The following is a 14,032-nucleotide window of genomic DNA, read 5'->3' as shown; positions in this document are numbered from 1 at the left end:
GCAGGGCAGCCGACCTCGAAAGGTAGGCTCCCGCCAACACCAAACGCAGGCTCGTCGACATCGAGGCCACCGCACCTGTCGGTCTGGCGGGGGTCGTTGAGAGGCCGCCCCATGATGACGCGCGCGTCTCCCCGCCGCCCATCCTCTGGGGTTCGCCGTTGGCCCGGACGTGCTCGAGGGTCAGAAGAGGCCATCGAGACGTCGTCGGGATCTTGATCTTGTTAGGCCCACGCCTGCTGCCGTGGTGGGGACTGCACGGTGGGGACAACCCCCTCCGTTCGGCTAGCAGTACGGGCAGTCATCGTCACTTGGGGAGGTCGTGATAGGCCAGCACGCCACGAGCCCCAGCCTCAGCGAAACCGAGCAGACTCTGGATGGTGGCATGCCATTCATCCATTTGCTCGGCCGTTGGCGGGAACCTTAGTAGCACCTGGGCTCGCGCCATAGCCTCTGTGGCCGTTCTTGGCATGGAAGTTGATGACCTCGACCGCACCATCGCCTGGCTCCTGATGGTGCCCGCGGCGGCGGCGGCGGCGGTGACACGTCCGTGCTGCGGTGGGACGGCCACCTAGGTAGCGGGGTCGCGCAGCGATGGCGCTCGAGGGTCCGCGGCTCCATCGGGTGAAGTGGTTGGGTCGGCTCGCTCGGGAGGAGACACGTGTGCCATGAACGCCCCCGTAGCAGGGACGGCCGGAGGACGATGGCTCATCCCGGACCAAGCGCCGTTGCTGTGGCTGCGCCCGCTAGTGGGATGAGGGGCCGTAAGCGGAGTCACCCTCCCATCCACACCTTTTGGAGTTTGACCGTCGAAACGCTGCTGAAGCTGTTCTCTTTCGACGCCTTCAGCTCCCGTGTCGGCCACAGGGGGAGTGGCGATGGCGCATCTGCTCCTGCCACACCCCCAGCAGCGCTCACGTCCTCACTTGTCCCCGCATCCCCCACGACATCTGAGACCGCGGGCGGCGGAGCCTTCGAGGTGGATGGCTCGGCCGAAGGGTCGGACTTCTTCTTCTTGGGCGCCATGGTCGATGGCATCGTTGAAGACGAAGATGGCGATGAAGATGATGCGCTGCACACACTTTCAGGTTCGCACAAGCAAGCCCCCTACCTGACGCGACAAGGATGTCGCAGGACATCCGCGACCACCTATGGGACTGGGCGGCCCCTTACTGGTTCGGCGGGGGACGTCGCATTGCACAAAGAGTAGACCAGCGCAAGGCAGCACGGTTGAGAGCACACAAGCAATTTACCCAGGTTCGGGCCGCCGCAAGGCGCAAGACCCTACTCCTACTTTGGTGGATTGGTGGTGGAAATGAATGTGTTGGTGCGTGGTACACTTGCCCCGCAAGGCCTGCCTCCGAGCTACGGTGACCACAAGCGTATGGTGGCTTGGGTTTGTCAAGTTTCCAACCCTCTAACCCCCTCCTACGAATGCCATGGGCCTCCTTTAATAGAATAAGGGGTCACCACAATGGCAAAACAGTCATTACCCACTGATATGATAGCAAATAGTGCTATCATACCTAACTTGCGGGCTGGCAGGGTGCATTAAATGCACCGCTTAGTGTCACATCACTAGCTTCCCGGGTGTCACCTGTGGGTTTCTTCTGTAGGAGATGGCTGCCATGTGGCAAATGCTGCCACTTAATCATCCTGCGGTTTGACACCGCACTGATTGATGACATGGGTCGTACTTGCGCGGTTGGCGGGGTGGTACAAGCCCCGCAAGCCCTGGCAGGCGCTGCCGGGGAGTCTTGGTTGCTTGCTTCTGGTGGTGGCCTGGCCCCTTGCCGGGGTCACCTTCCCGGCAAGGGAGGCCCTTTCTCTTGCAGATATCCTGCTCCTTCGGCTTGATCTCGATCTCTCCAAGCTGCATGTTGGTTCTTCAAGTCCCTTGGTCCTTCAATCCCTATCTTGAGTTGTTGCTTTGATCTTGATCTTGTGCATGTGCATAGTTGGGCAACATACCCGGGGTCTGTTGCACCGACATCGCCAAGCTCGCAGAAGATAACGTAAAGCTGAAGAAGAAACTGACTGATCTGGAATGTACAATCAGTACGATGAAGCAAGAAAGAATCAATTACAGGCAACAGATAAAAGCAAGAGACAAGAAGGAACTAGCACGTGTAGTTCTGGTTGTTGCATTAGCCATGTTCTATGCGCTGTTTGCAATGATGATTAGGGGTTTTGTTTGACAGTATTGCTAAAGCACATCTAGATGTGCTCTAAGTAATGCACATCTAGGTCCTATGCCATTGATGTTACACGAAGATTCGTGCAAATATTTTCATTTGTCTTTTTTTCTTTTCCTTTGTAGTTTGATTATTACTGGCTTTATCAATAAGAAGGGCTCAATGTATTGCTTGCCAACTGTGCTACTCCGTTCATACTAGTACCGGTGCATAATCCCAAAACTTGTTCCTTCTTTTTCTCCTGAAAAAATAAACCAGCCAATAGGAGTCTTGCTCAACCCCGGGAATTTGGAGCGACTAGGTACAAATAATTGTGGTTGATTATATCAGCGGTTAGATAATACGTCAACCCCCGCTTCAATTGGCATTTCCTTTTCTCTGCATACCCCGCTTAAGTGTCCACCATCTTCATCGTCCCCGGCAGGCCGTGCTACACACCGGCACACACTTTGCAGCCATGTCTAGCGACAGCGAGGACGAAAGTTCGGTCAGCAGTCTGGCGCCCGATGATAAGTCAACATTGGAATCATCCCGCTCATCTTCCATGAGTCCGGCGTTGAGCCCAGAACTCGATTATATCTGGATCATGGAAGGGACGCCACCTTCGGAGTCGTCAGATGACAACCAGACGAACAAGGAGCCGTTGGAGGACGAAGAAGAGGACGATGATGATGAGGAGGAGGAATGGAAGAACAAGGAGGAGGACGGCGACAACAACGACGATGACGACGGCGTCGGCGATGAAAAGCCAACCGTCAGCGGCAAGAAGCGTCATCGCCAAGACGATGTCGCGGGGCCATCCAACAACAACAACAAGAAGAAGAAGTACTAAATTAAGCAGACTGTACATATCTCTGTTTCCGTTCGCTCATATTAATTTGTTATCTCTGTTTATCCTGTCAATCTCATCACAGACGGTTAGTAATAAGTATTCGACAGAGATCTTCTACATTATCACCCACAGGTTGGTTTGTTGAACTGTGTGCCCTAACGAGGACACAATTCACAAAAAAGTCCGTATGGGCTGTCTATAATGATCGCACACAATTCTGATTACCGACCTGTTTGTCGGGTATCACACACATCTTGTTACGCCAAATCGTTTGTGTTCACCTCGATCATCGCAAATAGTTCATCGGAGTGAACTATATGCCGTATATCGCACACACATTGATATGGCTGCCCGTTTCTGTTGTTCTGTCTAATCACAAACAGTTTGTATGGATCAACCGTATGCCCTGCATCGCACACGCAACTAAAATTTGAACTGTGTTTGATGCATCCTCCATCGCAAACGGTTTGCACCTTTTTTGACGGTTATTTTACACCACCGTTTGCGATTATTGCATCGCACACAGTTTCGTCGAAGGGTCTCTGATCGTAGTGTCGAGTTAGCAGCATCCTGCAGTAGTGAATATTCATGGATATAAATCTGATCATAAACTCGCAATTCATCGGATCCCAACAAACACACCGCAAAAAGTCATTACATCAAATAGATCTCCAAGAATATCGAGGACAACATTGTATTGAAAATCAAAAAGAGAGAAGAAGCCATCTGGCTACTGCCTACGGACCCGTAGGTCTATGGTAAACTACTCACGGATCATCGAAGGAGCACCAATGAGGATGATGAACCCCTCCGTGATTGTGTTCCCCTCCGGCAGAGTGCCGGAAAAGGGCTCTAGATTGGATCTCATGGTCCCGGAACTTGCCGCGGCTAGAATTGTGTTTCATCAACTCCCCCAGGGTTTCTGGAATATCTGAGAATTTATAGAGCAGAGGCGGTGGAGGAGACCCCCATGGGCCCCACCACCCACCTGGGCGTGCTAAGGGCCTCTAGCACGCCCTGGTGGGTTGTGGGCCCCATGGGCCTCCCCTCTGGTGCCTCCTTGGCTCCCAAGTTGTCTTCTGCTCCAAAAAAACTCTCCAAAAGGTTCGCTGTGTTTCGAATCCATTTGATAGGGATATTCCGCGAAGTAAAAAACAAGCAAAAACAACAACTAGCAATGGACACTATGTTAATAGGTTAGTCCCAAAAAATGATATAAAGTTGGTATAAAATGAATATAAAACATCCAAGAATGATAATATAACAGCATGGAACAATAAAAAATTATAGATACGTTGGAGATGTATTAGGTGTTCTTTTAGTCTTGCGACATTTAGCGTGAGTGTTTTGGATGTTCAGTTTTATTATCAATATTTATGACATACATCTTATTCACAATGGGTGTGTGGAATTTTGTTCGTAGCATTAAACAACTATTGTACTCTCATGAACAACCTGCTTGCAACTTCTATGCAATGGGCTAGAGTGTACAAAACCTCTGAAATGAATTATGATAATAAATATAGAGGAAATACATTGATGGAAATACTGTAACCTTTTAGGATCCATGAAATATTTTAACCTCATTACTTGTTGGTCATTTAGGTCGTTCAAAGTTTCTTGCTATGTTTCGCAATAATATGCAATCGAGTCGATATCCTTGTGATCAACCTTTTAATCACAATACTGAAGAATCAGTTATCAACAAATTGATCATATTTCCGAAGAACTAAACTTTATTTGACCAAACATCTCTACATCTCATAACTCGTATGATATTCATACTTGTGTTGGACATTCCAGTCTTCTTTTCTTTCTTCCTTTTACTTTTATAGTTTTACTTCAATATTTCTCTCACTCCCAGAAGAAACATCAAATTTAAGAGTGGCATGAGCCCTTAACTTCCCTAGGCGTGTAAGTCTCATTATATCCTTCAGTTTTGTTCTTTCTCTATAAGTTCTTACCGTCAACACATGACTGGTGTTCTTCTGGGTCTTATGCATTTCAGTTTTAAACATAGTTGAACGCTTCACTAGAACTTGCAAACAAAAAACATCTTTAGATATCACATATATTTTAGCCTTTGTTTGTTTCTGAAAGCAATTTTCAGTTCAAGAATATCACATAACTATCCCAAACATTTTTGAAGTTCGGGTTTCTTGGAAGCAAGCAGACATGTACTGCAGGATGTTGCAAACGCAACACTACAATCAGAGACCCTTCGATGAAACTGTGTGCGATGCAATAATCGCAAGGTGTAAAAAACTGTAAAAAAAGGTGCAAAACGTTTGCGATGGCCGATGCATCAAACACGTTCAGATTTTAGTTGCGTGTGCGAAGTAGGGCATACGGTTGATCCAGACGAGCTGTTTGCGATTAGACAGAACAACAGAAATGGGTAGCCATATCAATGTGTGTGCGATATACGGCATACAGTTCGCTCCGATGAGGAGGAACAAAAGAAACGGGCAGCCAGATGAAGGTGTGTGCGATGGGTTGCAACAATGGCGTCTCCTCCTACCACCTCCACCTCCAACCATGGCGTCTACTGATCTAGGGTTCAATGGAGGGGCTTCTCCATTGGGATTTCTCCCCCAGCCTGGCGGTCGCGGCTCAGGTGCGTCGTCTCTTTGGATCTTCGGTTCACTTCTCCTCCTCAGATCATACCAAGGAATTTTTCTTGGTTGTGCATTTCTCGTCTGCCTCCTTCCTGCTCAATGAGGAATCAGTTGCGGTGGCCCTTCAATGTTGCATTGGTGGTCTCCCCTCTGGTCTCAATGTGGTACATTTGCATGGAAGAAGATTTCGGTTTTCAGTTGCTTCTAATCGGGTTGGTCATTTCATCTATGGCCTTAAGGATTGAATTTGGCCGGACTTCGTCTGTCATTTTATCCTTTACCGTCCTGAGGATGGTGGTAAGAGAGATTCATCTTTGAGCTGGCATCTTGATCAGAAAAATCCAGAGGTTTTGGCTCGTTCTCCCTTGGCGATCAAATCTAAGCTACCATTTACTCAAAAAGGGGATATTTGTGATGATGCTTCTATGGCAGGCCTCTCAAAATTTGGGTTTCTTAATGTCCCTAACGGTGGGGATGACCGGCCGGAATCCTCGGCGGCGGCGGCCTCCCGGCTAGCTCCGGTGACCAGACAGGACGTGCATGGTAAGGAGCAATCCCTGGATTCTAGGGAGCATTCATTACCCGCTAATTTGGCTCTTGGCTGATTTAATTGCCTCATCAATGCTAAGGATAATGGTGTCTCTAATCATGAGGTTTTACCGGAGACTTTGCCTATGGGTGGTTTCACTATTAAACTTAAAAGGCCGCTTATTGATTATCCTGCGGGTTTCAAGGGGAAATTTGAGGTCATAACTTCAAATATGATGAATGGAAATCACTACCCCCGTTTGTGCTGCTCCATATTTTGGATCATCATCGTGCTGGAATCTCGGAAGACAAGATTGCTTCAATTTGGAAAATTTCCTCTGTCCCGATTCCCGCATTCATCTATGCCACATTAAGGATTTGTTCAAATTATTGGGACAAGGATCATTTGGCTGATAATTGCCCGGGATCTTACTGTTCGGTTTGTGCTGATAGGCCATGCACGTGTGCATGTACTGAGCCAGCTCCAGCCCATGCATGGGCCTGTTTCTCATGTGGTTCCTCCGAACATGTGTTCTTCGATTGCCCGACCCGTTCTAAATGCTCGGCTTGTGGTTGGCTGGGCCATTTAGAAAACCAATGCATTCGGCCCCATGTGCCTCGCTTATGTTGGAGGCCCAAAATCTCGTCCTTGGGTGCATCTACATATATGGGTCCTCCAATGGCCTCAAATAAATCTTATTCCAGCAGGATATTGCAAATTGATTCTGTTAAGTCTCATGTTGGTGGTTTGCCTCCTAATGCTGATTCATTGCCTATTAACCATGAAAGCGATCGGTGTCTACACGGAAAGAGGATGACAAGGGATAATGGGCCTACCATCTATGACAATCAGAGTATACCATTAAATGGAAAGTTTATAAAGAACCCCCTGCTGGACAGGCTACGAGGACCGCCCGATGCTCATCCTGTGGACTACACGGACACGTGGTGGCCGATTGCCAAAAGTGGGTGCACATTGATCGAGGAGTCTGGGTACCCAAGTCTCCCACCCCCGCGGTCGATACGCATTCCGCCTTGCACTCTGCACCAACCTCTGCTCCAGCCTCTGCTCCTCCGCTCTCCCCAGTCATGGCGAACTTCCCCCTCAATGTCGTCCCCTACCTTCCCCAAGGGATGACGATTGAGCTTGGGCCACCGGATCAGAGGGTGCGCAATGATATGGTGATTGGCCCGGTGCCTCCTCTGCGCCATGATTTTCTGGCCATCGCAGAGGCGAACCGCTTTGTCCCTCACCATTGTAAGGCTCAGCTGCGCCACATAGTGGAAGGTTTGCTCCATGAATCCCACATCTTCCCTACTGAAGTTGATGATCATCCTCTTGGCATTGGAATATTTGGATTTGTGGACTCCGTGGTGCGGGATACTGTAGTGGGCACAATGTTTGAACTAGATGAGGATGAGGCTGATGAGCACACTGTTATTTCTTTCGTTCCGCATGATGCTGCTTTGAATATGAGACTCACCACCTTTGGTCCTGAAGTATGGCTGCTTTACATCGGATTTCCGTATGATTACCAAACACAGGATTACATCCACAAATCTGTCGATAAGTTTGGTAGTCTTGTTGAATGGCACAATCCTAGGAATGACAGAAAGTTTGTTCTTGTTAAAGTTCGAGTTATTCATCTGCGACTTGTTCCCAAAAGCCTGGTTATGCGTCAGTTAGGTGTTCCTAGGCAGAGCTGGACAGTTGTTGTTACCATGCTGCGCAGCTCGGACTGGAATGCACATCTGCCCGAGGTCCCTCCGGCGGGAGAAGATCCACCGACTGCTGACGGCATTCCGCATCCTCTATTTGGCAGTGGCTTGACTGCTGAACAAATCTATCAGCAGCAACTGCACAACTGGCAACTTCAGAACGCTGCTACTAATGCAAATCATGGAGAAAGCGACAATGAGAACATAGTTGTGGATGAGGGAAATGATGTTGATTTCCACCCTGAATGGGGAGTTTGGCCGCCACCACCACCGCAAGCCCCACCAGTGCTCTATAACTTTCAGGAATGGTTGGCAGGGGAAGGGATCCAAGTGAACCATGGTATTGTACCTCCAAACAATCTCCAAGATAGCCCTGCATCTGCATGGAATGATTCAATCTCTATGTATGGTAGCTCAGACTCCAATGCTACTATCTCTGATTCTTATGTGTTGGTACCTGTCACGTTGATGAACCAATTATGGCCTCAGGAAGCATCCACTTCGGCCAACCAGGCCCTGTCCAGACCTACTGTTCATACTCAGCCAGCCAATGCTTTGGAAATCTCCCTCACTGTGTCAGCAACTGGGATGCAACTAAGTATGGTTGATCAAGGTAATTTCGTTCCAGCTATGCTTCTGAATGAATGTGTGCCAATGTTGAGGTTTAACACTTACCTGAAAGCTGCTGTTATGCCTATCATTGCCTCTTATGGCCCTTGGAGATCCAATTATGGTTTCAAACACAAATGTGTGACTCTCAATTTCACACTCTCTGAGAATGATGGTATCTTGACTGTCCCTTCTGCCACTCAGACGATCACACAGCATGATAATACTCCTGCCTTGACTGAAAATTATCCAGGTACAGACAATTGGAGTCTGAACAATGTCGCCTCTGCTGGTAACTTAGTGGCTAACATGCCTATGCTGGAGTCTGCATCTGTCATTGAACCAAGCCAGGAGGATCAGCTGACTGTTACCACTGACACTGCAGAAGAGGTTATGATGCAAGAACAACCGGTCAATGCTGACACTGCCCACTCTGAAGAGGTAGAAGCTGTTATCAAACGCAAGGGGAAGGCCGTGGTGCCTGAATGTTCTGTCTCTCTGCGCCGTAGTGCCCGCTCCAATAAATATGATGGATTTCGCATTCATCCAGTTTCTGACACTAAGATGAAGGTCTCCAAGGTTAAGCCCTGGATTGTACCAGTTGCTGTGAGGATCAGTGACAACATTGAAGAACAAGTCCCCCCGCCAACTCCTGTCAATGTTATTCAGCACATTGGCACCAACCTGTGTGCTATCCCAGCTGGTGAGCTCTCTGATGATGCTCTCATGGCTCCTCTAGAGGAGGAGCAGGACGCCTCTACTTAATATTTTATCCTCTTTTACTTAATGCCTCTGTTAGTAAACTGGAATGTTTTATGTTGGAATGTTCGCGGGTTAAACTCTGACGACAAGCAGTTGGCACTCTCCAATGCTGTCAGGTCTAGTGGTTGTGCTGCCTTCTGTTTGCAGGAAACGAAAAAGACCTCTTTTGATCTATCGTTTGTTAAATCTTGTTGCCCGCGTAATTTTGATCAATTTGCTTTCGTCACCTTGCGTGGGGCCTCGGGTGGTATTGCGACAATTTGGAACAACTCGATCTTCTCGGCTGTAACTTTGTTCTCTGAAGATTTTGCACTTGTCACTAGATTCACCTCAACGCAATCTGCACAACAATGGACACTGGTCAATATTTATGGGCCCTGCCAAGGAGAGCAACGTCAAAAATTCACTCAGTGGCTATTTGATATTGATATCCTTGGTTATTTGTGGGCAACTTCAACTTCATCCGTGCACCTGATAATCGTAATAAACCTGGGGGTAATGTTAATGATATGATAACGTTCAACGATTTCATAAGAACACAGAGTCTCATTGAGTTGCCAATTAAAGGTCGTTCTTTCACCTGGAGCAATATGCAGATAGATCCACTACTCGAACAACTAGATTGGTTCTTCACCAGCAATAACTGGACTATCACATACCCCAAAACCATGGTAAAACCCTTAGGGAAACCTTTCTCGGACCATACTCCATGTGTTGTCACTATTGAAACGACTTTCCCCCGATCCAAGCTTTTCAGATTTGAAACATATTGGATTCATCATCCTGGATTCATGGAGACGGTGGCAAAATCTTGGGCTAAGCAGGTTCAGTCAACAAAGTATGCCACTGTCCTTTGTCGCAAGTTCAAGAACTTACGTCGTGATCTCAAACAATGGAGTAAAGGGATATCCAAACTTTCACTGGCCATCGCAAACTCTACCAAAGCCCTGAATGAACTTGATGAGCTGGAAAACAAGAGAATTCTATCAGTACCAGAAAGAAACTTCAGAAAAATACTGAAAGCCCACATTTTGAGACTCCTTAGATACCAGCAGCTCTACTGGAAAAAACGCTGCATGGTGAGGTGGGTCAAATTTGGAGATGAGAATTCAAAAAAAAAATTCAAGCCCTTGCCTCGGAGAGATATAGACGGAATAACATTGCATCTCTAACCACAACCAATGGGGACATGGTTGATGACCACGCAGGCAAAGAATCAGTCATATTTGAAACCTTCAAAGAAAGAATGGGCACCGCCAAACCACACAACATGAAATTTGACTTGTCCCGTATCATTAAGAAATATGAGGGTCTTGATCAACTTACCCTCCCGTTCACACATGATGAGATTGATCAGGTCATTATGGAAATGCCAGTGGACCGTGCACCTGGTCCGGATGGTTTCACCGGAGTTTTCTTGAAACGTTGCTGGCCTATCATCAAAGAGGACTTTTATCGGCTCTGCAACCAATTCTCCAGCCTCAGTTAATGACTTCCGACCGATCACTTTACTTAACTGCTGTTTGAAGGTGGTCACAAAAATCTTGGCGAACCGTCTGCAAAAAGTGATCTTAAAGATAATACATCGCAACCAGTATGGTTTTCTCAAGGGTAGATCCATTCAAGACTGCCTCGCTTGGGCGTATGAATATATTTATCAATGTCAATCTTCAAAAAAGGAAATCATCCTTCTAAAATTAGACTTTGCGAAGGCATTTGATACCATTGAACATGAAGCAATGATTGAAATTATGGCAAGTATGGGCTTCAATGACAAATGGTTGAATTGGATGCGATGCATTTTTTCTTCAGGAAAATCTTCTGTCCTCCTTAATGGCACCCTGGGATGAGAATTCCACTGTAAGTGCGGGGTAAGACAAGGAGATCCGCTGTCCCTGCTTCTCTTTGTCCTCGGAGCTGATCTCCTCCAAGCGGCCATTAATGATGCTTTTGCTCGCAATGAAATTCAGTTGCCTTTTCCTGCACGCAACCAGTCAGATTATCCGGTAATACAATACGCTGATGACACCATCCTGGTGCTACCAGCCCGGCCACAACAAGCGTTGGTTCAGAACAACATCTTAACTGATTACGCCACCTCTGTTGGACTGAAAATAAACTTCCACAAGTCAACCATCATTCCTATCAACTGTGCTGCGGACCGTTGTGATCAGATGGCGCATATTTTTGGATGTGTCATAGGAAAAATGCCGTTTACATATCTCGGGCTGCCACTGGGAACAACACGGCCCACCGTTCAAGACCTTATGCCTCTAGTATGCATGGTAGAAAGAAGGTTATCTGCAACTCTCAATATGATCTCCTACGGAGGAAAGCTCTCGCTTCTCAACTCAGTGATTACCTCTCTAGTCATCTTCGCCCTATGCACTTTGCGCTTGCCAACCAAAATCATTGAGTTGCTGGACAAGATTCGACGGAAATGCCTTTGGACCAAAAAAACTGACCAGGGCGACAAATGTAATTCCTTGGCATCTTGGGACATGGTGTGCAAACCCAAAGCAAGTGGAGGATTGGGAGTCATTGACCTTCGTATTCAAGGAGATGCACTATTGCTCAAATTCCTTCATAAGTTTTACAACAGCTGGGACGTGCCCTGGGTTCAGCTTATTAAAGACACATACTATGACGAACGGATCCCACATGCATCAGACTCTTGCGGCTCGTTCTGGTGGAGGGACGTAACTAAACTCATGCCAGTCTTTCGAGGAATCACAAAGGTCCAAGTAGTGACTGGTAACACTGTCCTGTTCTGGAAAGATGATTGGTGTGATAACATCCTATCCGAGACGTACCCATGTGCTTTTTCATATGCCAATGACGAAGACATCTTGGTTAGGGATTTCTTGGCCATCACGTCACTCCAGGAAGCGTTTCATCTTCCCCTCTCTCCACAAGCACTTGATGAAGTAAGGCAAATCCAGAGGGACACCAGGGAAATTGTTTTGACGAATGCAGCGCTACACAATGACATCTGGACATATACTTGGGGAGACAAGGAATATACCACTCACAAATATTATACTTTCTGCTTTAGAGATATACAAGGGCACCAAGTCTTCCACTGGCTATGGAAATCCAAATCAACCATGAAGATTAGAGTTTTCGGGTGGCTACGACTATCTGACCACTTAAACACAAGGAACATGCTCAAACGGCGGCACTATAACATTGGGAATAATCATGATTGCATACTCTGTGGACAACACATAGATGAAACTTTGGAACATTTGTTCTTTGATTGTCTCATCAGTACACAATGTTGGTCCACACTTGGAATTGGTTGGCACCAGGGGAGGACAAGACTAGACAAGGTTTCAATGGCAAAAGAAGCTTGGGGGATGCCACTTTTCATGGAAGGTTTCCTATTGGCGGCGTGGAGCATATGGAAGGAATGCAACAACAAACACTTTAGGGGGATTGTTCCATCCCGTTTAGCTTGGCTTAACAGATTCAAGTCTGATTTTTCACTCCTAACCTATAGGGTCAAGGAGAAGCATAAAAATTTCATCCCTCTACTCTTGTCTTGTCTTCATTATAGTAGCCTTCTGACCTTTTTCCAAAGGGAAAATGGAGATGTAAAGTAAACCATGTTACTTACCACCATTATTAATTTCATTTTTTCACAGTAGGGGGTTCCCCTACTGTTTACGGTCAAAAAAGGTGTGTGCGATATACAACATACGGTTCACTCGGATGAACTGTTTGTGATTGGGCAACACAAAATAAATGGTCAGCCAGATCAAGGTGTGTGCGATATAGGGCATGCGGTTCACTCGGATGAACTGTTTTCTTTGAGCCAAGAGAACAAAAATGGTTCAACTTAACAAGATGTGTGTGATACGTGGCAAACATGCCCGGAGGTTAATTTGAGAACAAGTACACAGAGGTTAATTTAACACACATGACTTATAAGTTTCACACAAATCATATCACTGTTTTTGGAAAACATTTGATTGCGTTGAATGTATATAGTGCTCTGTCCTATTAGTTGAATTAACCTCGAGGTCCATGTTTTGGAAACATGTCGTAAATGAAGGAAATATGCCCTAGAGCCTTATAACATGATAAATGTTTATTATTCATGCTAGAATTGTATTAACTGGAAACTTGATACATGTGTGAATACATAGACATAACAAAGTGTCCCTAGTATGCGTCTACTTGACTAGCTCGTTAATCAAAGATGGTTAAGTTTCCTAACCATAGACATGTGTTGTCATTTGATGAACGGGATCACATCATTAGGAGAATGATGTGATGGACAAGACCCATCCGTTAGCTTAGCACGATGATCGTTTAGTTTATTGCTATTGCTTTCTTCATGACTTATACATGTTCCTATGACTATGAGATTATGCAACTCCCGAATACCGGAGGAACACTTAGTGTGCTATCAAATGTCACAACGTAACTGGGTGATTATATAGATGCTCTACAGGTGTCTCCGATGGTGTTTGTTGAGTTGGCATGGATCAAGATTAGGATTTGTCACTCCGATTGTCGGAGAGGTATCTCTGGGCCCCCTCGGTAATGCACATTAGTATAAGCCTTGCAAGCAATGTGACTAATGAGTTATTTGCGGGATGATGCATTACGGAACGAGTAAAGAGACTTGCCGGTAATGAGATTGAACTAGGTATGGTGATACCGACGATCGAATCTCGGGCAAGTAACATACCGATGACAAAGGGAACAACGTATGTTGTTATGCGGTTTGACCGATAAAGATCTTCGTAGAATATGTAGGAGCC

At 46.6% G+C, this 14,032-nt stretch overlaps 1 pseudogene; it reads left to right on the top strand.

Annotated features, from left to right (window-relative positions):
- The first annotated feature begins 10,449 nt into the window (after positions 1-10,449).
- Positions 10,450-12,865, top strand: LOC123096923 (uncharacterized; annotated as a pseudogene).
- Positions 12,866-14,032: the final 1,167 nt, after the last annotated feature.

Source organism: Triticum aestivum, chromosome 4D (assembly GCF_018294505.1).
Source record: "Triticum aestivum cultivar Chinese Spring chromosome 4D, IWGSC CS RefSeq v2.1, whole genome shotgun sequence".
Lineage (NCBI taxonomy): Eukaryota > Viridiplantae > Streptophyta > Magnoliopsida > Poales > Poaceae > Triticum > Triticum aestivum.
Note: the sequence above shows the minus strand (reverse complement) of the source record. Positions and strands in the feature narration are given on the sequence as shown.